Below are 26,387 nucleotides of genomic sequence, written 5' to 3'. Positions count from 1 at the left end.
AGTTGTGGTTTTTGGAGGTCCACCAAGGCGTTTACAAACTACCAGCAATCCTACTTTAGGTCCCTAAGCGCCAGGTGGCGATGCATTGGAGTAGGCGCCCAACACCTCAGAGGACTAGGTGACTTTGTGATGCAACTCACTATCAGGAGCAACTGACTGCTTATTGAAAATTGATGCCTGTGAGATCCTGCCCCAAAGATATATGGTACCCCTTGGAGATGATTCTTAGTGCTCAGAATGGGGAAGAGGAAGGTAACCCCGTCTTGGGCCTGGTGGTAAATAATCGTCCGGCGGCCCCTATTGGTGCAAGTTATCTTCTTTAGGCAACTCACTGTGAGTGCTGTGAGATATGACCACTGAAGTACATCTAGGCACGCTATATGTGAATCTTGTTGCAGTGACCTGTACCTAACTGCCCATGCTAAGTGGCTATTTCCTTTGTTTTCCCTTCCCTCTATTTGTGCTAGCCCAGAATGTAGTTCAATGACGGAGTTAAAATTGTCTGGGAACATTGCAATGTGTACATTCACTTTGTACTGGACTGCACGCTGTTTTCTCTTTTGATTGAAAACTTCAATAAAACGAATTGGAAAAAAAAAGAAGTAATGTAGTGACCTCTTGTTGTATCCCTATATGAAATATGTGTATACACCCTGGCTGGGTTACTATGACACCTGTACTGACACAAGGTATTGGAGGGTGGCTAATTAAGATGGAGAAAGAAGTGTACAATATGTAAAATGGGAGACAGAGTGAATACATCCAAATAAGACTTGAGCAAGCTTAGAAGGCACATGTCATATGGCAGGAGGCCATGGTGTAGGAGCTAGTGTGCCCTTTTCATGAAGGATGAATGAAGAAGACTTTTTGCTTGTGCTCCTGAAACAGTACTATATTTTTCTTCCTTGCTATGAGCTATACACTTGCCATGCATACAAATCCTATTCCTGTCTTATCGCTGTTCACTGTCATTATTTTATTTCAGAAAGAGTTGAGGCACTTGCTGCCCAATGAAAGCGTTACTGAGTCAGTATCTATACATTAATGTATACATATGCTTGGTTATCCTGGTTGAGTGCATATGGCCCAAAGTAAGTCCTTCAAGCTCAAGTTGATTTAGCCAGAGAAAACTGTGGAACACTTTTTTCCTGTTGTAAGTTTACTACCTCACCTTATATACAGAAAAGGGGAAAGTGTGAGGGATGACTGGTTCAGGTCCTGCATAGCTTCTGGAAGCGTAGCGCTGGAGTGGAGTGAGAGGTGAAGGAGGCACTGCAGAGTCACATTATTCTTCACCATGATGAATGCAGTGTTTTAGAAGTGAAAAAAGAAAAATAGTTGAAAATGAAACTTTTCAAAATACATTTTAATCTTTTTGATAAGACAAAATTTAAGAGCAAGAAATTGCTAGTGACATATCAATTATCTATTTATTTTAATTAGCACAATATCGCATAGAATTTTGTGAAGGAACATACATAGAAAAGAATGTAGGCTATTTTTTGAGAGAGAAACAATTGGAACACCAAAGTGCAGATTCACAAAGCCATTGACAGATTATTGGGGAGGTTGGTATCACAGGAGACATTTTATGTACGTTTACAAGTTGTAGTGAATCACCCCCAAAACATTAAGGACATAGTGTTTTTTTATAACTCTATTGAGACAACACATGTGCTGTTGCTTGCAATGCATTTTGTGAACTAAAAAGGACTTGGAGCCTGCCTGTTGCTTGCCATCCATTTGTTATGTTATGTTATGTTATGTTATTGGCAATTTATAAAGCGCGCGTACGCCCGAGGGCTTCTTGGCGCTGGTAAGATAAAAAACATAACAGGAGGAGAGTCTGGCGGAGGAGTTATTTCGGGTAAGCTTGTATGAAAAGATGTGTTTTAAAAGCCTTTCTGAAGGCAAGAAGGTCTCTACTCTGTCTGAGGGCAAGAGGTAAGGAGTTCCATAGGGTGGCTGCAAGGAAGTGAAAACAGCTGCCGCCTTGTCGTTTTTTCTTGAAACGAGGAACTTCTAGAAGATCTTTGTGGGCAGATCTTAGATTCCGTGGGGGGACGTATCTACCGATCAGCTGTCTGATAAATAGGGGTCCTTTGCCTTGCAGAGCCTTAAAGATAATGCATCCGGCTTTAAATTCGGTTCTTTGAGCCACGGGGAGCCAGTGCAAACTCTCGAGGCCTGGTTTGATAGGTTCCCATTTGGGTACTTTGCAGATCAGCCTGGCGGCCTGATTCTGCAGGTACTGAAGTCTCTTGAGTTGTCCTGCGGGTAGGCCTAGGTATAAACTGTTGGAAAAGTCAATATGGGAGAGTACCAGGGCCATGACCACCTGGATTAAGGCGGAGGGAGTGAGGAAATGGGCGATTTTCCTGATTTTCCTTAATTGGAAAAATCCAGAGGAGACCACGGTGCCAATTTGGGATTTTAGCGAGAGGTCCTCGTTGATGGTTATCCCTAGGCTTTTCACAGTGGAAGATTTTTTAGGGGGGAGGCCCATGTCCGATGGCCAGAAGTTAGGGCTCCAACTAATTTCGCTCTTGCCGGGCAGGATCAACTCAGTTTTCCCTGGGTTTAGTCTGAGGTGGTTTGAGGACATCCAGCTCTGAATTAGGGTCATGGTGGCCTGGAAGTCCTCCACCGCGTCAGGAGAGTTGAGGACAAAGACAAGCTGTAAGTCATCTGCATAGTTGTATGCAGTGACTTTATGCTTACTTAGGGCAAAGAGGAGGGGCCGCATGTATAGGTTGAACAACAAGGGGGATAGTGAGGAGCCCTGGGGCACCCCACAGAAAGACTTGACCTTGGCGGCAGAAAAGGAGCCTAAGCGAACCGATTGAGTACGTTCGGAGATGAACGATTTTAACCAGGCTAAGGCAGAGTCTCTGAGGCCCGCCTGTTCGACACGGTTGACCAGAATGGAGTAGTCAACCGTGTCGAATGCCGCGGATAAGTCGAGGAGTACTAAGGCTTGATGAAGGTTGTTATCGGCGTTGGACCTCAGGGTGTTTTGGACTGCTAATATTACCGCTTCAGTGGAGTGACCAGGTCGGAAGCCCGCCTGGTTGGGTTGGAGGTATTCTGTTTCCTCCACGAAGTTAGAGAGGCAGTTGGTGACATGTGCCTCCAGCATTTTCGACAGAAAAGGCAGCAGTGATATGGGCCGGTAGTTCGCAAGGTCGAGCGGGTCGATGCCGGGCTTCTTGGTAAGGGGAATCAGTAAGGCCTGTTTGAAGCTGCTAGGTACTGTCCCTGACATAAGAGAGTCGTTGAGTAAGGATAGCATGCTGTCGGGCATAGCTCGACCAATTTCTTTCATGATATGGGGGGGGCAGATGTCCATAGGGGATCCTGATTTGACTCTAGACAATAAGGTTAAGAAGGTTTTCGAGTCGATAAGGGGGTAGGAATGTAGAGTTGAGGGATTGAGATAGATGTCGTCCACTGGGGCGGATGATGGAGATGTGAGGATGTTTTGCTTGATCGTTAAGATTTTGTCACGGAAGAAGTCATTCAGGGAATTGCATAGTGCTTGTGAGGGAACTACCGGGGGGGAAGTTCTGTCGTCGTTGCAAAGGTCGTTCACAATCCTGAAGATTTCTTTAGATTTGTTGGTGGAGTTAAGGACTTTAGATGAATAGTAGGTTGTTTTCAGGTTCTGTAGGGTTTTTTGATATGTCTTCCTGGCTGAGCAATATGCGGCTTTGGCCAGTGGGCAGTACTGGGAACGCCAGGTTCTTTCCTTTTGCCTCACTTCAAGTTTCAGTGTTTTTAGTTCGGGTGTAAACCATTTGTGTGCGTCCGGGCTCCTTGAGCAGCTAAAATGCGTAAGGGGAGCATAGATGTTAATCGCTTCGGTGAGCCAATCGTTGAGCCGGCTGTCGGCCTCGTCCACATTGTTGCTATCGAGAGGGGGGGAGTTACCCAAGAAATTTAGGAAGGCTGGCATGTCTATGGAGGACCATTTCCTAATGGTGTTGCTGGTTTGTAGTTTAAAATGGGTTGTCTTATCTAGCTGGAAAGAGAAAGTAATGCTGTGGTGATCAGACCAACAGCAGGGTTTAATGTCTAGTACAGATAGGGGTAGGTTCAGAGACCAGATTTGGTCGAGGCTGTGGCCCTTCTGGTGGGTCTCGGTGTGTATGTGTTGCGTCAGGTTAAGATCGCAGAAAAGTTCGCTCATCTCTGCAGCTTGGGGGTCCAACGATAGGTTGTCGAACCAGAAGTTTAGATCTCCAACCAGGAGTAGTTTAGGATGGTTAGTGACCAATGGTGCCAGTAGTTGAGCTAGAGCAGAGGGGAATGTAGCCATGGTTTGAGGAGGGCGGTATAATAGGACCAATATAAGTGAGCCATTGGGGGTGTCAATTTTGGCGACTATGTTTTCAGTATTAGGTAAAGGCAGAGAGGGGAGCTGTCTGAGTTGGAATTTTTTATTGACAATTATTGCTGCTCCTCCCCCAGTTTTTCCGCCTGGGCGGAGAGCTGATAGAATATAGTAGTCTGCAGGAAGGGCAGCTAAAATATCTGGTAGTGAATCCGGAGTAAGCCAGGTCTCCGTCAGTAGCAACATGTCAGGTTGTTTGTCCATGAGTAGCAGAAATATATCAGATTGGTGCTTAATCATGGAGCGGGTGTTGAGATAGATACACCTGAACGTGTAGGTGGAGCAGGGTGAGGTCGTGCGCATAGAGTACTCGGGAGCAGGGGCGTTCATAAGGGAGGCAGGATTGCCAATGCCCAAAAGAGAAATGCGTTTGGCGGCGTGATGGGGGACAGGTGGGCACGTAATAGCGGTTGGGCGCAATACCTGTAATTCAGCAGAAGTATAGATGTAGTGGCTCGCAGGGTCCCTGGCCCCTGGTCCCGGACGCTCGCGGACGAGCGCAGACGAGCCCGCCCTATGCGCGCCTTCGGCGCGCATTCGTCGCGCCCGCTGCGCTCGTCCGCTGCGCTTCCTGTGTAGGCACATGATTTATAGCTGGAAAAGGAGATGAGGGGTGGGCGTGGCCTGTCCGGGTGGGCGTGGCCTATGTCCTGGGCAATGGCGGCAGGGAAACCAAAACAAACCCTCGCCAATGGGAGCTTGTATCTCAGCTGACTGAGGGCTCGTGAGAGCGCGAAGTGCTCGGTGCAGGTGAGTGCAAGTTTTAAAAAGACAAGTAAATTCTGTCGCTTTCAATTTAAAATATACAAAATCGCTCTACTCCCGGCTCAAGCCTCAGGAGGTTCCGTTTTATAAGATGCAGCGCTAGTGATCAGCGCTCTCTATATAGCGCGGGAAGGTAGGAGTGGGCGTGGCCTGTCCGGGTGGGCGTGGCCTATGTCCTGGGCAATGGCGGCAGGGAAACCAAAACAAACCCTCGCCAATGGGAGCTTGTATCTCAGCTGACTGAGGGCTCGTGAGAGCGCGAAGTGCTCGGTGCAGGTGAGTGCAAGTTTTAAAAAGACAAGTAAATTCTGTCGCTTTCAATTTAAAATATACAAAATCGCTCTACTCCCGGCTCAAGCCTCAGGAGGTTCCGTTTTTTAAGATGCAGCGCTAGTGATCAGCGCTCTCTATATAGCGCGGGAAGGTAGGAGTGGGCGTGGCCTGTCCGGGTGGGCGTGGCCTATGTCCTGGGCAATGGCGGCAGGGAAACCAAAACAAACCCTCGCCAATGGGAGCTTGTATCTCAGCTGACTGAGGGCTCGTGAGAGCGCGAAGTGCTCGGTGCAGGTGAGTGCAAGTTTTAAAAAGACAAGTAAATTCTGTCGCTTTCAATTTAAAATATACAAAATCGCTCTACTCCCGGCTCAAGCCTCAGGAGGTTCCGTTTTTTAAGGCTTCATTGTCACTCTTATTTGCTTTCCCTAACTCTCCTTCCTTTCTCCCTTCCTTGGAGCATGGACCAAGTACCAATTGCTTCTTCTTTTTATTACAGTCCTGCCACTGCTGATGCTGGCATTGAGATTTTTTTGTATCTTCTTGCCCGCCATCAGGGCAGGACAGGCTATTAGCGTCCCTAGATAAACAATGCAAAAACAAATGGATCTAAAGTACTCTATAAAACCATTTGTTTTGAAATATTCATTTAGAATCACCAGCCTGTCTCCAGCAACAAAACCAGCCTCAAAAGCAGTGAAACAGGCCCCCACTACCGGTCCACTGACTTGCCAGATAGCCTGTCATTCTTGTTGTTGCTTTATATTTTTACAATTACTATTTTTTTATTGTCTACCCTGATCAAAACGGTTGAAAAGGTAGGTCTGATTTTGTCAACTCTCGGTTGTTTTACTGATGTTATCGTAGGCCTCAATATTGTAATAATGCTGTCATCCTTCGCAAACAATGCAAGAGGGTCGGTGTATGTTGAGGGAAAAGGCAGTAGCAAGATAGTGCTTTACATTTGGATATGTCTACTAAAAATATATAAAAAGAACATACAAAGAACATAACAAAAGCATAATTTAATTTACACAACACAGGAGAAGAAACTGATAACGTGCTGTATCACATCATATGATATAGTATGTTCACAAAGGTATGTACGTACGTAAAACGGCTCTACAGGTGTACAACTTACAGAACTTTGTGCACAAATTGAAGACACACATTATTGCTGGGGCGTACATTGACCATGCCAGGGCCTTTAGAACCCACACTCGAACTGGTGCAGGACGACTAGAAACATGGCCGAGGAGTCCATTAGAAACACGATCCAAGATCAAGCGAGAATGTTTTCTTTTTGGACTCTCGACAAAATAATTTGCGTAAACGTAATGGTCTACATAAAAGTTGAGCCCGAAGCATGTTCCCTTGTTTATTTTCAGATCACGTTCCAGTGCACCGGGAACAACAGGTGATATTTTTCTTGGTAGCAGCGATGGGAACGCATTTTGGTTTCCTGCTCTAAAAGCAGAACCGTAGAAGTATTTCTGCAAGAGCAGTTTTTGTACACTCCAGACCAGGTAGTGCTTAATTGACCGAGGCCTGTTCGGTAATACTTCTCACGCTTTATCTTCGGATTTCGGTGATGCGCTCTCCTCCGTACAACAAATGTTGACACACCATGAACATCCCCCCATTTGTTTTCGAGTGATGGTGTGCCCCCGCCACTTCGCCGCCAGCATGACATATTCCTACTGTTTCAAGTTGTCTGGTTGGACACAGAAAAATGAAAGCCAACCACTTCCTGTTACAGTTTCCTAGAAACCACTGTCACGGGGGTCAATTCTTTACCTTAGTAACTGGTACATGACGTACTTTGTCATTGGAACCTTTCTCACGCATGCGTGCAGGTAGCCTTCTCTCTTTCAGGTGCATGCTTTCTCATTCGCCGCAGAGAAAATGACCCCTTTGGGACCTGTTCTGGGGGCAACCAGATAGTCATGTTTTCTTGCTGCACCTGTACGCAGGAGGCCTCCTCCTATATTGTATCGCGAGACCCTCTGCCACCTTAAACACCTGAGATTTTTTGACATACGATTCGCACCATTGTTTGCCACCACATCAGATACCGGGAGCTCCACTCTGATGACTGATAAGGGTTACGAGAGAAATGCTTTTCACACGCGCATCTATAGCATGGCAGTTAAAAGTGAACCAGCAAATTAGTTAATACTTTTCATTGACAGAAGTTAACGACTGTGCCTTCAGGGAAGTCCTAATGGCAGGTAGCATGTCACATATAAACAAGCATTAAAAATGCAATAGGTCTCGCCTTTTATTAAGTTAACTCCATTTGCTTTGCTATACAATACCATTAGCATAGCAAATGGCTTTAACTAAGTCAAAGGCGAGACCTATTGCATTTTCAATGCTTGTTTAGTCCAGACGCTATAGTGTAGGTTTAACATGTGGGCCATATGTAAAGAAAGAAAATAAAGTGAAGTGCAGGGCTATGTAGTTAATTTTTGACTGACAGGTTTTGCATTTAAAATGCTTATTTTCACACACTGATGAGGAGGATTAATTGGTAAGTGCCTGCATCAAGGATGGGCCTTCAAGGGTGAGCTTGGCAGATGTGCTGATTAATGTTCTAAGATCAGCACTGTCATTGTAAAAGCATATTTAACCAAAAGTGAAAGACGAAATGCTATGATAAATATCCATTTAATTTTTTGTCTTTGGTTCAAAGTATTTTATTGAAAGTTCTTTTTATATATGGTACAGTGGTGAAGCATGAGGGCAATACAGGTCAAATATTGGCGCCATAGTGGTTACATAAGGCGTGTCGAAAGGCATGGCAGGACGATGGTGGTTCTGATCAGCAAACAGGTTGGTTGGCGCTTCAGGATTCAAAGGCCTTCGTATGGCTCTCGCAGAGAAGGAAAGAGAAAAGAGAGAAGAGGAAGGAAGGAGGAGATGAGGTGGGGTGGGGGGACGTAGGGGGCAGGGCATACTCGGTGGCCGTTCTACGCCAAGCCTCCCGTACTCGTGGTGCGGTCATGTGGCCATCTATCTACGGGGGCTTGTGTGTCCCCAGGTGCTCGTCCAGGGAGGCCCACGTCTCGCCTCTTGCTGTGTGGTTGGGTGAACTCATTGCTGTGATGTTGTCCGCCCCCCTGAGGAAGGTTACCCAGTTGACCCAGCTATTGAAGGACGCTTTCCCTGTGTCCTTCCAGTTCGCTAGTATTGTTTTGACTGCTGCTGTGAGTAGGAGGTCGATCAGGTCGCTGTCTCCCTTGGTTTCTAGATCTGGGGCCATGAATGCGGTGACTAGCCCCCCGAATCCCGGCTGTATGTCCCTTCTGACTAGTTTGTTAATGAGATCTCTCACTTTGTTCCAGAATGTCGTGACTTTAGAGCAGTGGAAGATAAGGTGAGCGAAGTCGCCTTTTTGTTTGTGGCAGTCCCAGCATGTGTCGTTCTCTCTGACTCTGACTTCCGCTAGGCGGGCCGGCGTCCAAAACGCTTTTTGTAGAAGCCAGTATTTTGTTTGTGCCAGTTGGGGGGAGACTTTGTTCTTAGAAGCCGGGACCCACAGGCGTTGTTTTTCTTTCTCGCTAAAGTGTCTAGCATGTAGTGTTTCCCAGAATTCTAGTTTTCTATTGTTGAGTGTCGACGTTGTTGGGCTCAGAAGTTTATATAGGTGGGCGGTCTGATGTCCTGTTTAATTCAGGTTTCGCATAAATTGTATGATGGAAGGGACCTCCTTGCCCAGGTTTGCTCTTGTGATGGCAGCCCTGATTTTCAGGAAACCATAGAACTCAATGTTGGGTAGGTTGTGAACGCGTTTTAGGGTGTCAAATGTTAGTGGGGTGTCGTTCTTTACTAGGTGTGCTGGGGTTGAAATCCCTTTTCCGTACCAGGCGTTATTGTCTTCCCTTTATATTGTACTTTTGAGTTGAACCATATGGATTCCCATCTAGTGTTTTTGATACTTTGCTGCATCTTTTTGTCGACCTTAAGGAGGGCTGCTTTAGTGTTCTTGAGGACCACGTTGTTGGCCTCAGGGTGTTTATTAGCTGTGAGCATGGCTATGGGGTCCAGTCCGTCTAGGGCATCCCTCTCTAGTGCCAGCCATACCGGCGTGTATTCCTGGTCAGGGATGAGCCAGAAGATCCCTTGTTTGGCGAGGCATGCCGATTTGAAAGTTTTAAAGTTTGTCACGTTTCGCCCCCCTAGGGCTTGGTGCAGCCTCAGTTTCTGCAAGCTTATCCTGGGTCTTTTGTCTTTCCATATGAATTTGTTGAGCATGTTATCTAGCTGTTTATGGAAGTCTTCTGTAAGTGTTAGTGGTAGCATACCTATCATGTAGTAGATCGTGGGCGTTACCATAAATTGAATTGTCTCTACCCTGCCCCACCAGCTAATGTATTTAGGAGACCAAGAGGTCAGTTTGTCCTTCACTTTTTTTAGGATGACTTCTTCATTGTGCTTTAGTGTCGACCTGAGGTCTCTACCAAAGTAGAGGCCGAGGTATTTTAGGAACTTCTTTTGCCAGGCCAGTCTTGAGGTACCCAGGACTGCGCTTGTTGTGTGAACATTCATGGGTTTGCATTCCGATTTCTCCCTGTTTAGCCTGTATCCCGAGACTAGTGCATACTCCTCTATGGTGTTCATCAGTGCCGCTATTGAGGTGGTCGGGTTTTTTGTCATGATCAGTATGTCAACAGCATACGCTGCTAGTTTTACCGTGTTGTCTTTAATCCGTATGCCTTTTATTTCTGGGTTATTCCTGATCATGACAAGCAGCAGCTCAAGTGCTAGTAGAAACAAGGCAGGGGAGAGCGTGCAACCATGTCTCGTTCCTCTTTCAAGGGTTATTGGGTCAGAAGAGCCTCCGTTCACTACCACACGGGCTCTCGGTTTCTTATATAGTGCCATTATCATGCTCCTATATTTCTTCCCTAAGCCGAACTTCTGCATACATAAGTCTAACAATGGCCAAGACACCCTGTTGAAGGCTTTTTCCGCATCAAGCGCGATCATGACTGCCGGGTCTTCGCTATTGGCTGTGTGGTTGATGCGGTGACAGAGAAGTCTGGTATTGTCCTGGGACAGCCTGTTTTTAAGATAACCTACTTGCGAGTTATGTATTAGGTGGGGTAGGAGCGTGTTGAGCCTTGCCGCCAGTATTTTGGCATATATCTTACAGTCCACGTTGATCAGGGTGATTGGGCGATAGTTTTGTGGGTATTGTGGATCTCTGCCTTCTTTTGGTATCACTATGATGTTGGCCTCAGCCATTGAGTCTGTCATCCGACCCTTGCGGACACAGTGTGTGAAAACCTCGACCATGGTGGGTTTTAGCAACTGTAGGAAGTGCTTGTAGAATGCTGCCGTTGGCGCTTTGTTCTCTTTGAGGGAAGCTATCGCCTTCTCAACTTCAGCCCCTGTTATATCGCTTTCGAGTGATGCGATCTGTTGTTCAGACAGCGTGGGTAGGTCAAGTTTGTCTAGTAGGCTCGCCCCCGGTCTGCTGTTAGGTCCCTGTCTGCCGTATACAATTTTTCGTAGAATTCTTTGAATACCTTCAAGATTTCTTTATTGGCCGTATGCGTTCTCTTCGTTGAGTTCGTTATTGCTGCTATTGAGTGTTGCCTCTGCTTTGCTTTCAGGTATGACGCTAGCGCTCGCCCTGCCTTGTTTGCTATGCATAGGTTAATAGATTTGTATTTATTTATCCATGTCCCAGCTCGCTCGCTCAGTATCTTGTTAAGTTCGTATTTCCTCTTTGTCAGGTGTGTCAGCATGTTCCCATCTGCTAGGTTTGCACAATGGCCCCTCTCAAGGTCCCTGATCTGGTTCTCTAGTTCTATTATCTTTTTGTTTCTTTCCCTATTCATCCTGGCCTTGATGCTTAGGAGTTTCCCTCTTATCGTGGCCTTTAAGGCCTCCCATAAGGTGCCCTTGTCAACTTCTGTGTTATCATTGAAGGTGAGATAATCTTTGATGGCCTCCTCAATTTCAGCTATGTTTTCGGGGAGTTTCAGGATGTCATTGTTTAGTCTCCAGCTGCGGCTAGGCCTCTCATTGTGTCTACCGCTAAGCGAGTGGGTAATGTGTGCATGGTTTGATATTGTTATTGGGGCAATCTCCGTTTGGTCTATGAGGTGTGTGTGCGAGGCTGACATTAAGATGTAATCTATTCTGCTATATGAGATGTGGGGGTGTGAGTAGAAAGTGTATTCCCTTGCATCCGGATGTTGCAGCCTCCAGGGGTCACTAAGCTGAAGCTTGGAGCAGAGGTTCTTCAGGGTGCTTTGCTCCTGCGACCTATGACTCGGTCTGTTTGGGTGTCTATCTGTGGCATGGTCTAGTACTTGGTTCATGTCTCCGGTCAGCAGCATTAGATCTTCCTGGGGAAGGTTGCCCAGTTTGGACTCCACCCCGTCCCAGAATGCTCTATCCTCTGAGTTCGGCCCATATATGTTGGCTATATGTATCATCTAGTCCCCCCTTTTAAGACTCGTCACCAGAATTCTCCCGTCGTCATCAGCATAGTTCTCGTGTAGGATGAGTTTGGCTTTCTTGTTTATCAGTGTGATAACCCCTCTTTTTTATTGTATGGCTGGTGAGCAGAAGGTTTTGCCTATCCAGTTTGCCTCGAGGCGCTGCGCGTCCTCCAACGAGAGTTTTGTCTCTTGGAGGACGTACACGTCGCCCTTAAGTTTCGCTAGATAGTCTAGTGTTTTCCTACATTTAGCCGGGTGGTTGAGCCCTTTGACATTGAGGGACATCACCTTGATATCCGAGAGTAGTTGGTTGTTTGTTGGAGGTGTCATGACAGTGTGTCTCTATCGCGGAATAGTGTGGTGCGTTCTGTCTGTTTCTCTCGCCCAGGGTCCCTCTGTGTCTCTACCTCTCCTGTAGGTGCTCTGTTAGGCTGGCCTAGTAGGCAAGATGCTACGTTAGCCCTGTCCCCGGGGTGAATAGTGGGTGTGGGATAGAAAGCAGAAGGAAGAAAGACATAGAAATAAAGAATCACACACAACTGTACCAGGATGAACCCCATCCCCCTCCCCCACCCTGCCCTCCCCCCGTGCTTCGTGCAGTAGGCGTGCGACAGCAAGGGCCCTCCCCCTCCACACCCCTCCGAGTCAAGTCCTGAGCTTAGTTGCGTAAATATGTCCGAGGTGTACACCTCACTTCGCACGTTCTATATAGATGCACTTAAGGTAGAAAAAGAGAAAAAAAATAGGAAAAAATAACGAAAAAACTTAAAGGATATGAGAAACTCTTCGTGTTCGTCTTGGCTAGGTCTCTCTCTCCCTGGCCCTCCTGGGGAGACTCTGAGGTAGGTTTTTCCAGGTTCTGTGTCCCTTGATCAGTTCTGGATCTGAGGTGTTCGGGCCTGAGGTAGGTAGGTTGATCTAAAATTTAATTGTTCTTCGAGGAGCATCCAGTGTGCTCGTGAATGAGCCGAGGCTGCTGTCACATGCCGGCGAGTCCATCAGCATTATCCGGCGGAGCTCTTTTTTTGCCAGTGCCCGGGCTTTGGGCCTTCATGTCTTCCGGGGCGGGGTCCTGTAGGTACCTCCTTAGTTCGTTGGGTTCTTCGAAGACCAGTGTTCCTCTCCTATCCGTGATCCTCATACGCGCTGGTCCTGCAAAGCTGAAGGTTATGTTGTCCTTCCGGAGTCTATCTCTTAGGGCCAGGAACCCTTTCCTTGTTTCCACTGTTTGTCTTGAGAAGTCTTGTGTTATTATAACTTTGTTTCCATTCCATTTCAGGTTCTGGTTTTTCCTGGCGAAGGCGAAAATTGCTTCCGTTTGGTTTGCTCGTAGAGATTTGCATAATATCGGGCGCGGCCCTCGACCCTGCTGTGGTTTGATTGCTGGCACTCTGTAGGCCTTGTCCACCTCCAATGTCCTGTCAAATTTCAGACCTGTCAATCGTGGCAGAAGGTCCTCTAGTAGGGCTGCGCAGGATCCTGGAGTGTCTTCTTCTCCTTCAGGGACTCCCAGGAGCCTTATGTTCCCCTTCCTGCTGCGGTCGTCCTGTTCTGCCAGCAGCTTCTGCAGGTTATTTGCGGTCTTGGCCACATATCCCATATCTTTACGCGTTTTGCAGCTGGCGTCCTCTAAGTCGCTTATCCTTTTCTCTGCTGCGTCCAGTCTACAGTTCGTCTTGCTCTGGTCTGCTCTTATGGCCGCCAGCTCTAGTTGCATATTGTCTATCATTTTTTTTGTTGCCTTAGCCAGCTCTTTCCCTTCATTTATCTTTTTTAGGATCGTATCCAGTGTGGTTTCGTTTTTGAGGTAATTTTTCAACTTAGACGGGGAGTCAGGCTGGTCCTTCCTGACTTTTTTATTGTCGTTGGTGGTTTTGTCATCGCGTCCCGCCATGGTGTCGAAGCCTCTTCTGGCTAAATAGGTATGCAGTCTGTCGTCCTTCTGGTGTTTGGTTGGGTCTGTGGGCTCCTTGTTTGTACTTGGGCTTCCTAGCCGAAACCTGATTGGCCCCCTGATCGACCTTGCCCTAGTCTTTGCCCTCGCCAGCTCTTTCTTCTGTGGGCATTTATGCTTCCCGTGCCCGGAGGCCTTCCCTGTTGACTGCACGTTAGAGTTGTGGGCTTCGGGCTTATTGCTGTTCCTTGTTTGTTGGGGCAGATTTGCTTGTTTGAGGTAGCTTCTGTTGGGGTCTGCTCTGCTACGCTTTTGCACTGCGGTTGGCTCCGTAGTGGTTACCCCTAGGCCTTGATATTTCTTTCCCTTGGCATCTTCTTCTTGTTGTAACCGCAGGTTGGGGTCTAGGCAGCGCCCGGCCTTGATTCCGGAGCGTGTTCCACGGTGTCAATCGCCCCTGTGCCTACCCCCCCTCTGCCAGTGGTGCTGATGGTTTGCTATGCCATTAACATTCCCTCCCGCAACCACTGTTGGGCGTGTCTTACAAAATGGATGCCCACTGGGAGAGTTTTTGGTTTCGATTTCGTCCTTCCACCCGGCTGCCTTGTCTTTGCGCCTCCCGAGCTTGGGGGCGGCTGTAGTGCGTGGCGGGTGGTTCTTTCCAATCTCCTGTGCAGGGTCTGGGTGAATTCAGGTCCCGGCAGCTTCGGTCCACTGAATCTGTTCTTCCTGAGCTTCCCGGTCTGCGTTGTCTCCTTACGCTCTTGTGCGCATTCGTCTGCGCCAAGATGGCTGCCTCCAGTACCGCTCCTTCAGTTTCGTTTTGAGTAAGTGCTCGCCCTTATCGTCAAAAGCGCTACCCCTGGTGTCCTCATAGCGTTGCCGTTGGGCCACACGGTAGCGGACAGTTGCCTGTGATTCCGTTGCACGCACACCCTCATCCTGCCTCTCGACTGGCTTACGGTCTGAATGCATCGCTGGAGATACTTCAGTGCGTCGCCATCTTGTGTTACTCCCTTGTTTTCCTTGTTCGCTTGTTTTCTGCCGATTCCTTGTTTCCTTTCGTATGTTCGTGCTTCCTTTTGTTATCCTTATGTGCCTTGTTGTTTCCGACACCGCCTCCCTCTTTTGTTGCCAGATCTAAGATCATCTCGCCGTTACTTTTGCCGTTCTTTGTCTCGGGGTGGCGGAGGTAATGGACTCAGGCATCCGTCCACATTGCCGTCCAAGCGTCGCCCCCAATTTTTTGTCTTTGTGTAGAGAGCCAAAATATCCTTCAAATTAATTCAGCACTTTGAATTTTGGGAAATAATTCACAGTTGGGCCTCTTTCCTGTGCAGTACGAATTTTTAAGCCACTGGAAAAGATTCGATAAGAAGTCTGTTTTAAGCCTTCTTATAGAATGTTTTCAAGTAACTTGGTTAAAAACTTTTAACCACATTTAGTTCGTATTTGATAACAATTAAAATGTCAAAGCGAGAATCATTGAAGTTTTCGTTCAAAAATTAATATTTAGAAATTAATACATTACTGTATTATTTATTTAAATGGGTAACGTGCTGGAAAATCTTATTTTATTATTTCCAAGTTAATATTGTAAATTGAACCCTATATCTATTTTCCCCTTTGTTGCCTTATTGTCCTTTCATTTGGAAACGGGTTTCTTTAGGTACTTTGTATGCATACTGCTATCTAAATCAGACTGTTTATATTCGGCTTTCTAAAGTAAATGCTAGATCATAAGGTTGTAATGAAAATATGAAAATCCAATTTGAACCTGAGCAACAACTATTATTCAGCACTATTGTTTTACTGATTATATAGGGACTGTGGGTATAAGTTCTCTTATGCACCGCTCCATAGGTGTCTTGACTTGATACTCTCCTCTCCCCCATCCTGTCGGTCCCCAGCACCAACCACACCAAAGCATTCTTTGACGGAAGGCTTCTTTTGATTACTTACAGCTGGAAAGTTAGGCGGCCTTGGGGAACACAAGGTCAGGACTGGTGGTTCGGACAAATCCCAGGCGGATTGCTGCGTTGAAAAGATAAATGGAGAAAACACAACTGAGAAAAAAAGCATTTGTAATGTAATAAGTCTCACACTTACACGAGTTTGAGCTATTAATATTGCAAATAACAATGCCTTTTATTTCTGGAAAGCGGGAAAGTGCGATGGGAGCAAGATCACACGCCTGGGCAGTGCTGAGCCGAGACTCCCCTTTACACAAATCATGTAGGATGACGGCGAGACGCTGTGGCTGGTGGTGAGACACAGGGGGTCAGCGATGAGACACGGTGGGTGGTGGGAAGACACAGTGGATCAGCGGTGAGACACAGGGGTTGGTTGGGAGAAACACGGGGTCTGTATGACACAGGGCTGGTGGTGAGACACGGGTTGATGCCTGGTGGTGAGACACAGGAGTTGGTGGTGAGACACAGGGATTGGTGGTGATAAACTGTGGATGGTGGTGAGACAGCGGGGTCAGCTATGAGACACAGGGGGTCGCGGGGAGATACAGGGGGTCAGCGATGAGACACAGGGGGCGGTGGGAAGACACTGTGGCTGGTGGTGTGAGACACCGAGGGGTCAGCGACACAGGGGGTGGTGGGGAGACAGGGGGTTTGTATGACACGGGCTATCGGTGAGACACTGGGGGTGGTGGGGAGACACAGGGGGTCAGTATGGCGCAGTGGCTGGTGGTGATACACAGGGGGTGGTGAGGAAACACTGTGGCTGGTGGTGAGGCACAGAGGGTTCGGCGTGAGACACAGGGTCTGTGGAGAGATACAGGATGGACCGGACAGGGCGGTTGCAAACAGTATTGAAAGACCCTGACAGCCCGGAAATGCCAAATCACTTCGAATTCCTCAGTGTTTCCCAAAGCACCCTGGGTGATGAGTCAGGACCGGGTAGGGGCGATCCAGGAGGACCCCGGAAGTCTCTAGTCTAGGGGTTCACGGGTGAGACTGGGAGGACACCCAAGGGGGCGAGATCCCCACAACTCGCCTTTATTGCTGGGGTACCATTGTATCCAGGTCGGTGATGCCCTGATGTCATTCCCTGTGGGTGCTCCTGGCTCCTCTCAAAGGGGTCGGTGCAGCGACTGCCCCCTCTTCCGGGCAGGGACACCCATCGAAGTCAGCACTCCTCCGGAGCATGAGTCAGGCCAGGGAGTGGCGGGAGCCAACTAGATCCATCTGCTTCCAAGTAAATAGCGAGATGCAGGTTGCTATTTTTAAGTTTAAACATGTTCCACCTGATAATTCGTATTTAGCACACTACTTTCTTTGTAAAGTATTTTTAATTGCTTCTTTTTATTGGATGTTGCACATGAAAACCTCTGTAAAGAGTAAGTTTGCCTCGTGGCTCTGAAATCAGTTACCAAGTGTGTCCAAAATATGGTGCTCATCCTATTCGAAATGTGATCGGAGGAAAAATCAGTTACGAGCCACAGTGTGTGAAAATGTACTGCGAACGAGTGAAGACATGCTGTGATAAGGGGAAAATGACAGTCTTGCTTATTTTAATTCACATTTCTTTTGTTCAAAGTACTGCAGCTTTCACGGGCATATGGGACAGATGTGCATAAACGGCGATCTACGCGAGCCAGTCCAAGTGGGCCGTCCGAAAAAGCCAAAGGGAGGCAACGTACAAGGCTCTTTCCCAATGACTGGCCTCGTCTAGCATAAACGGTGACACCGGCCAATGGAAAAGAGGAGTGGGGCTTAAAGCCCTTTTCTAAAAGTACCCAGTGACATTAAATCTCGCCGAGCGAGCTGTGCATATGCGCAGCAACACTAGCCAAGACTTAAAAAGGGGTGTGTGAAAGTCTATGGAAAACTTCACGAAGGATGACATTTTCTTGCTTTTTCACAGTAAAGTGGAACTAGCATAGGTTCATATTGCAATTATCCTCATGTATCACCAACAAAAGGGTTCTACAGAATAGTGCATGCGTCATTTTGCAAACTGAAATATTGCTTGCAAAAAGTCAGTACACGAGTGCCATATGTATTAGGCACAGCCAGAGATAGATTGTGGTAAGATTTTTGTTCTTTGAAATTAGTGGTGTTCAAGTAGTGTAACCAAATCACAATAGCTCCCCTTGATAATTCTCAACTTTGCTACTCATCATATCATTCAGCACTCTCTCTCTCACATACATACCACATTCTTGCAATCGGGCAAAAGCACAGTACCACAATAAACGTAAAAAAAATAAATGGCGTTAATCATACTCTCTATAATAAAAACATTCTCGTGAGCCAAGCTGCTGGGCCACAAAACAGCGTCTATAGCCCCAAAGTCAAGTGGGGAAGTCAGACTTAGGCAGATATTTTCAGGGCCGGACTGGGAACCGAAACCGGCCCTGGCAAACTGCTTGGCTGGGCCCCCGAGCTGTTTGCTGGCGCCGGTTTCTGCCAATTATGTTACAGGGGGCCGATATTGCTGACCCCGTAACAAATTGGCCCATAGGGCCCAAAACCGGGCCCCACACTGGTGGCCCATTTGGGAAACGCCCGGTGCCGGCCACGTCCGGCCTGGATATTTCTTCATCAAGAGCCCTTTAACTTCTATTTTGAAGAGAACAGTGGAAGGGATCACCCTGACTTCGGGGGGAAGAGAGTTCCAGATCTTTGGCGCCATACCTGAGAATGCTCGATTATAGGACTTTATTTCCCTGAATTTTTGTGGTTTGAGTAAGAGGGTGCAGGCACTTCTGGATGCTCTTGAACCACATGAGAGTTCCAGTTTCTGAGCAAGGTACATCGGGGTCTTGAAGTGGATGGCTTTGTGTGCCATGCATGCAATTTTCAGCTGTTTTCGAGCTTCACATGGAAGCCATTTCAGGGTCAGCAGGTCCGGAGAGATGTGGATGTATTTTTTAGTGCCCGTTAAGAGCCTAGCAGTAGAATTGAGGGCCACCCTACGAGGAGACGTTTTCACTCTGGGCAAGCCACAAAGCATTACACTGCTATATTACAGCTTTGCGATCACTAATGCTTGCACTGCAACTTTTAGGTCATGAGCAGGGAGAAAGCGTTTGAGCTTCCTTAGGATGCTGAGTTGGAAGTTTGCTCATTTGGAGAGGGAACTGATGTGCTTTTGCATGTTCAGACTTTTGTCTAATGTTAGATCTGGGGGTCTCTAGTTGGCAATGTTATTCACCTTTGTCCAAATAGGGACCCTTACTTCTAAGTCAGGATAAGGGGATTACATTCCTTAATAATGCCTGCTCACCCCCTTGGTAGCTTGGCACGAGCAGACAGGCTTATCTCAGAGGCAGTGTTTTAAGCATTTGTGAATATGCACAGCAATACAGTGAAAACACTACAGATGGACATAACACAGGTTTTATAAAAATAGGTATTCTTTACATAGACTTAACATAAGACCACAAATGACAAAAATCCACAATACTACACTTAAGATTGCTTTAAAGGTGATAAAAGTTACTTAGTTCCAGTTGATGATAAATGCAACAAAGTTCTCAACAAAGTACCTGGATGCGTAATGCAAAGTAAACAAAAGGCTCGCAAAAGAAGAGATGCATCGGTTCCGTGATCCGGGGGAAATGATGCATTGTGTCTCAATGCTTGCGCAGAGTAGGGAATGCGTCGTGATCCTCACCTGTGTGGGGTTGATGCGTAGATTCTCGGCCTGCGGGCCCGTTGCGATGTGCAAGATGACTCCTTGATGCGAAGCGATGATCCGGTTGCGATGTGAGAAGATGGCGCCCTTGATGCGACGATGCGATGATGCTGCGATGATGATGCGTAGGCGCTCTAACAGCCTTGCGACGACTCTGTACTTTGGAGAAGCGACAGGCCCTGCGACAAGCTTCTCCGGGGATGCGATGGCGACTCCCTCGATGGCGTCACGCTTCTACGGTGATGCGACAGCAGGCAGCTTCGATAAACACACGCTTCCAGGGTGATGCGGCGAACGCTCACTTCTCTGGCGATTGTCCAAGACTCTAGCATGGCACATCATACATAGTTGATTGTCACTTAGGTGTCTCATTTATTTTCAGATTCTTGTGATATGGATGATAAATATTGAAAACTGTTGTACAATTTATTACAAACCTGAAAGCCACATCAACAACGAGGGGGACTAGGAAACACGTTTTTTAGTGTAAGTGTCATCTGAATGTATTTTCCACCATATACCATCCATAAGAATACATTGCAACCTAAAATGTGATTTCAAAATTTCATTGGTCCTCTTTCTCTGGTGTATTCCTGCTCAAGCGATGCAAGCTCTACCCATTACATTTCTATCGATTTTAGAGGTATGATAAATTGTGCAAAGTGCTCAAAACTTGTGGTGTGTGTAGATCTATTCCATATTATTTGACATGAAACTGATTTAGCCAAAAATGGCAACTACATGATATTACTTTACATCTGATTAGGCTATAACAGACAGCTATTAACATGTAGCAGCAAAGCAAGTGGGCATTTTGAGGCTAACTTCTCTCCCTGTGTTAGCTTCTTACCTAAATCTTGTGAAAAACTGTACACGAAATGTGAGCACATGCTTTCTTTTTGTTGTTTATCGCTTTCCAAATGTGTGAAGTACAATAATGCAAATTTGAACGTGTTGGATTAATTCTCAATAAGTGTAGATCACAACAGAAAATATGGAACCTATGGAGTATAACACGTAAATGGTTAGTTGCACTATGCTGTGTGCAACTCCCAATTTTTTTTTTTAAATGGTATATTTTGTGTACATATTATATTTGCTTGTATTTGTTTTTATCATGTAAATATTTTCATTGTGTAATTCTTTGTCTTATATACAATTGCTTCTAGCCCTGAAGAAGTCAAGTTTGTGACGAAACGCGTTGGCAGCTAGCAATTTCCTGAATTTCTAATTTTCTTGAATAAAACGTTTTCCAATACAACTTTCAAGATTCGGACTTCGCCTCTTTCTGGAAAGCGTTTTTGTTATATATTTGAAAAATACTGTTGCATTATTTTGGCAAAATTTACATTTTGTATATAATTTCCCTTGTGCGGGTCACTGTGTTTCTCTTAGTGTATGTGATGATTTGTATCATCATTTAGAGGGTGTTTATGGGTCACGCCCTCGACCTATACGCACAGGGTTTGAGTATCTGACAATAGACTATACATAGTGGAATAGTGTGCAGGTAGAAAATAGCTCTGACCCTAGTCTTGCTGTGTTTTTTATGACCTGGCCGCTTCCTACCTGGTGAACCAAGTACACCACGGAACCCTGCCCAATCTGGCACTTACTCGCCTTGACAGTGAGGCCTGCCTTGCGCAGTGCCATCAACACTTCCCAGAGGTGGTGCTGATGTTCTTCCCAACTGTCGCTGAACACTGCAATGCCATCCAGGTAGGCGGCACTGAAATCCTCCAGTCCAGTCAACACCTGGTTGACCAACCTCTGAAAGGTGGCAGGGGCATTCTTCATCCCAAAGGGCATAACCCGGAATTGGTAGTGCCCATCTTGTGTGGAGAATGCTGACCTCTCCTTAGCCCCATCAGTTAAGGCGATCTGTCAGTACCCAGACTTCAAATCAAACATGCTGAGGTACTGTGTAGCCCCTAACTGATTAATGAGCTCATCAGCTCTGGGGATGGGGTGTGTATCAGTCCTGGTGACTGAATTGAGCCCTCTGTAGTTCACACAGAACCGGAGTTCAGGTGTGGCACCCGGCGCAGCAGCCTTTGGGACCAAGACCACTGGGCTGGCCCAAGGACTGTTTGAGGACTCAATTACCCCTAAATCAAACATCTTGGAGATTTCCTCCTTAATGTAAGCCCTGACCTTGTCAGTCACTCTGTAAGCCTTGTGCATCACAGGAGGACTGTCTCCAGTGTTCACATCATGGATGCACCACTCTGTGATACCAGGAACCAAGGAAAATAGATCAGAGAATTGCCCCAATAGTTGGCGACAATCTTGCTACTGATCAGGGGTCAGTGTGGCAGAGAGGCTGACATCATCCACTGACCCATCTTGCTCTGTTGCAGACAGTAGGTCAGGAAGAGGCTCTGTCTCATCTGTCGCTAGGAGGATGCCCACTTCGGACCTTTCTAAGTGGGGCTTCAGGCAGTTAACATGCAGGACCCGCAAGGTGTTCCTGGGAGACTGCAAGTTCACCAGATAGGTGACATCACTCTTGCGCTCCACCACCTCATATGGACCGTTCCACCTGTCCTGGAGTGCACAAGGCTCCACTGGGGCCATGACCCAAACTTCCTGTTCAGGCTGACGCTCAATCAGAGTGGCATTCTGATCGTACCACCGCTTCATTTCCTCCTGGCTGGCTTCCAGATTTGCCTGACCGAGACCTCTGAATCGCCGAGTCTGGTTCCTGAAGGCCAGCATGTAACTATAAACATCCTGGGGAGGTTTCCTGGGAGATTGCTCCCAGCCTTCCTTGACCAGACTCAAAGGTCCTCTTACTGGGTGTCCATACAAAAATTCAAAGGGGCTGAACCCTAGGGACTTTTGTGGCACCTCACGGTAGGCAAACAGAAGGCATGGCAAGAGGACGTCCCACTTACGCCTCATTGGTTCCTCAAGACCCATGATCATGCCTTTGAGGGTCCGGTTGAATCTCTCAACCAGCCCATTACCTTGTGGGTGGTAAGGAGTGGTGAACTTGTAGGTAACACCATACTCCTTCTACAGAGACTTCATATAATTAGAAATGAAGTTTGTACCTCAGTCAGACACCACCTCTCTGGGGAACCCCACATGGGAGAAAATCCCCATCAGTGCACGTCCCACCACGGGGGCCATCACTGTCCTGAGCGGAATGGCTTCCAGGTACCGGGTAGCATGGTCCACCAAGACCAAGATAAATCTGTTGCCCATGGCTGCTTTGGGGTCCAGTGGCCCCACAATGTCAATGCCCACCTGTTCAAAGGAGGTACTGACTACAGGGAAAGGTTGTAGAGGGGCCTTGTGCCTCCTTCCACTTTTCCCACTTGCCTGGTAAGTTTGACAGGTCCTACAATGAGTATCTGAACTCTTCCGCATCTGGGGCCAATAAAAGTGGGAGACAAGCATTTCACAGGTCTTGTTCTGCCCCAGATGACCAGCTAAAGGAACATCATGAGCCAAACCCAGTAGGAAGGCTCTGAAGCGCTGGGGTACCACCAGCACACGGGCTGACCCAGGCTCAGCAACCTTCGGCTCGCTATACAGGAGACCGTTCTCCCTGTATATCCAATGTGATCCAGACTGATCACCTGCTGCCTGCTTTGTGGCCTGTTGCCTCAAACCTACAAGAGAAGGGCACTTCTGCTGCTCTTCGCAAAATTCCTCCCTGGAGGGCCCTCCTTCTTCTTGCCAATAGGTCAGCTCAGGTAGGTTCCCCAGTTCAGAAACTTGCTCCCCTGTAGGCTCCAGGGCATCGCCCTCAAGGTCTGCCTCATCCTGGACTGTGGAAACGATGGGGGCTGGTTTCCCGCGCCCCCTACCTCTTCTCTTTAAGGCAGATCCCTGGGCCATACTTTCAGGCTCCAGGGTCTCTTGAAACCCTTAGCTGCCATAGACCGAGTGGTCACACACGCCTACTCAGGCAGACCCAACATCTCCGAATTAGCCTTTTTCTCTACCTTAACCCAAGGGGAACTTTCCAAATCATTGCCTAACAGACAATCAACAGGCATGGCTGGCCTCACAGCTACTTGAAGAGTACCAGAGACCCCCCCACTCATAGGAAACTTGAGCCACTTTGCAATGGCTCTCTGAGTTGTTAGTGGCAACAACGGGGAAGAATGCATTGGAGACCACCTGTTCTTCAGACACCAAGTGACACTTGACAGCTGTCACACTGGTTCCGGTGTCTCTCAGAGCCTCCACTCTATGGCCACTGAAAGCAGGTAACAGGCCCCCAATGAACAGGTTTACCTATCGGGGGTCCGGCCTTCTTCTCAGGTGGAGGCTGGGAACCCTTACCTTGGTTCCCTTGGGAATTACTTTGGGGTCCTTTCTGGAACTCCCTCTGTTTATCCTTGTCCCCCCCCACTCTTCTGCTGGGGACCCTGCCCACCTTTGGCGGAGTCTCCCACAAGACCCTGGTGGACCCTGGTACTGACCCAGCGGTTCGCATCTTCAGCAAGCTTCCTAGGGTTAGTCAACGTGCTATCAATAAGGTGCTGGCATAGCTCTGGAAAACAATTAGCAGACAAGTGCTCACTAGCAATCAAATCATAGAGCGCTTGAAAATTATCCACATTGCTACCCCTTACCCAACCATCCGTAGCTCTGCAAAAGAAACACACATATTCAACCCAAGTGGTTCCCTCCAACTTCTTACAATTCCTGAACCTCTGTCTATAGAGTTCTGGAGTTAAACCATACCTTGTCATCAGTGCTCCCTTCATGTGGGCATAAGACATTCGATTCTCACTGGGCTGGTCTAACAAAGTATCACTACCTTCAGTTAAAAAGCGCCCCCACAGCCCCACTCCCCAATCCTTCACAGGGACCCGGTGGGCCAACATTGCTATCTCAGAGGCTGCAAACCACTGCCCAATATCTTCACTTTTGTGGAAATCTTTGATGACATCCTTGAGAATATGTACCCTGCCTTCTGAAGGCACAGATGGTGCGCTGCCACCAGAGCGATTGATTTCTAAGCCCTTGGCCTTGATTTCTAACTCCCGTAACATCCTCTCATGTTCCGTTCTCATTCTCTCCATTTCCAAAGACAACCTGTTATTCTCTGTTTTCCTTAGACTCCCCATCTTAAGCTTAACCAACTCCAGCTTGAGTGCCCTATTTCTCTCCCTGTCTTCCAACTCTCTGGGGGGCAGGTCTTTGGAAGAGATACTGCTGTCAGGTAAAGAGAGTCCTTCTCCCCTGACTGAAAACACTGGCCTCGCAATGGGCCCATTTGCATCCCCAACTGGCTCCACCACAAGATCATGGGCATTTCTGGCTTTTACCCAGGCCCTCAGCGCCTTCTGGTAGTCATCCTTTTTAGAAATGCCTGGTATAGCAACTTTCAATTTCTTGCAGAATTCTAGATCCATAGATGCAGCAGATGCTGGTTTAATCATGGTAATAAGAATTGGGAGTTTTCAGGAAAAACTAACAGTCCAAGGAAAAAGATTCTAAAAAGAAAGTATGTGGTCTGCATTCACTAGTAGTGTACACCAATCACTGTATATGAAACACAAATGCAAAGTCCAAATCCTCATGCTGACCACCAATGTTAGATCTGGGGGACTCTAGTTGACAATGGTATTCACCTATGTCCAAATAGGGACCCTTACTTCTAAGTCAGGATAAGGGGATTACACTCCTTAATAACCCCTGCTCACCCTCTTGGTAGCTTGGCACGAGAAGACAGGCTTATCTCAGAGGCAGTGTGTTAAGCATTTGTGAATATACACAGTAATACAGTGAAAACACTACAGATGAACACAACACAAGTTTTATAAAAATAGGTATTCTTTATATAGACTTAACACAAGACCACAAACAACAAAAATCCACGATACTACACTTAAGATCTATTTAAAGGTGATAAAAGTGACTTACTTCAAGTTGATGATAAATGCGACAAAGTTCTCAACAAAGTACCTGGATGCGTAATGCAAAGTAAACAAAAAGCTCCCAAAAGGGGAGATGCGTCGTATCTGTGATCCGGGGGAAATTATGCGTCATGCCTAAATGCTTGCGCAGAGTAGGGGATGCGTCGTGATCCTTACCGGTGCGGGGTTTATGCGTAGATTCTCGGCTTGTGGGCCCTTTGAGATTCGAAATATGGCGACTTGAAGAGATGCGAAGATCCGGTTGCGATGCGAGAAGATGGCGCCCTTGTTGCGACGATGCGATGCCGCTGCAATGATGATGCGTAGGCGCCCTGACAGCCTTGCAATGACTCTGTACTTTGGAGCAGCGACAGGCCCTGCGACACGCTTCTCCAGGGATGCGATGGCGTCACACTTCTCTGGTGATGCGACAGCAGGCAGCTTTGATGAACACACATTTCCAGGGTGATGCGGCGAAGGTTCGCTTCTCCGGCCTTGCGACGACTTCAGCTGCAGCAGCGACACGCTTCTTATCGCTGCGTCGCGCTTCCTGCTCCCAGCAACACCCAAATGTCTGGAATTACCAGCAAGGAAATTTGAAGGGGAGATGGAGATGAAGTCTTTTGTCCCTGAGACTTCAGCAGGAGGCAAGCACAGGTCAAGCACTTGGAGAATATTCTTTAGATTATGAAAGTCCTTCAAAAGTTCCTTCTCCTTTCTTTTGGCAATGAAGCAATCACTGCAGGCCAACCCAGCAAACAGCACACTGGCAGAGGGACAGTAAAACTCCTGCAGCTTCCTTGTTTCTTCTCCTTGGCAAAAGGTTTCTTGTTCCAGAAGTGATCTAATTTCTTGGGATCAGGGTTCCAATATTTATACCCAAAAATCCTTTGTTCTCTGAAGGCAGAGAGGCCTCTGCCTAGTCCAAACCAATTCCTGAGCACTTTGTTTACATGACTCTCTCTTTCCTTTCACTGTGCAAGGCAGAGACATCAGCCGCTCCACAGGAGATGAGCCAGCACAGGGGAGGGAAGGCACAGCTCTGGAGCACTTTGTTGACAAGATTC

At 47.3% G+C, this 26,387-nt stretch overlaps 1 protein-coding gene across 4 annotated transcripts in view; it reads right to left on the bottom strand.

The window, feature by feature from the left end:
• Nucleotides 1–26,387, bottom strand: part of ATP8B4 (ATPase phospholipid transporting 8B4 (putative)) — a 4,589,528-nt gene that overhangs the window by 103,428 nt on the left and 4,459,713 nt on the right. For 3 of the 4 annotated variants that reach the window (XR_013609828.1, XR_013609825.1, XR_013609826.1), the window contains 2 exons: nt 15,746–15,817; nt 1,172–1,290 (listed from right to left, as the gene is read on the bottom strand). The gene's annotated coding sequence lies outside the window, so the exon portion shown is untranslated. Of the gene's footprint in view, nt 1–1,171; nt 1,291–15,745; nt 15,818–19,448; nt 19,764–26,387 lie in introns of those variants that run through there. The other variant, XR_013609827.1, reaches the window with a different exon arrangement.

This window comes from Lissotriton helveticus, chromosome 3_2 (genome assembly GCF_964261635.1).
Source record: "Lissotriton helveticus chromosome 3_2, aLisHel1.1, whole genome shotgun sequence".
Classification (NCBI taxonomy): Eukaryota; Metazoa; Chordata; class Amphibia; order Caudata; family Salamandridae; genus Lissotriton; species Lissotriton helveticus.
This window is presented reverse-complemented; position numbering and strand designations above follow the sequence as displayed.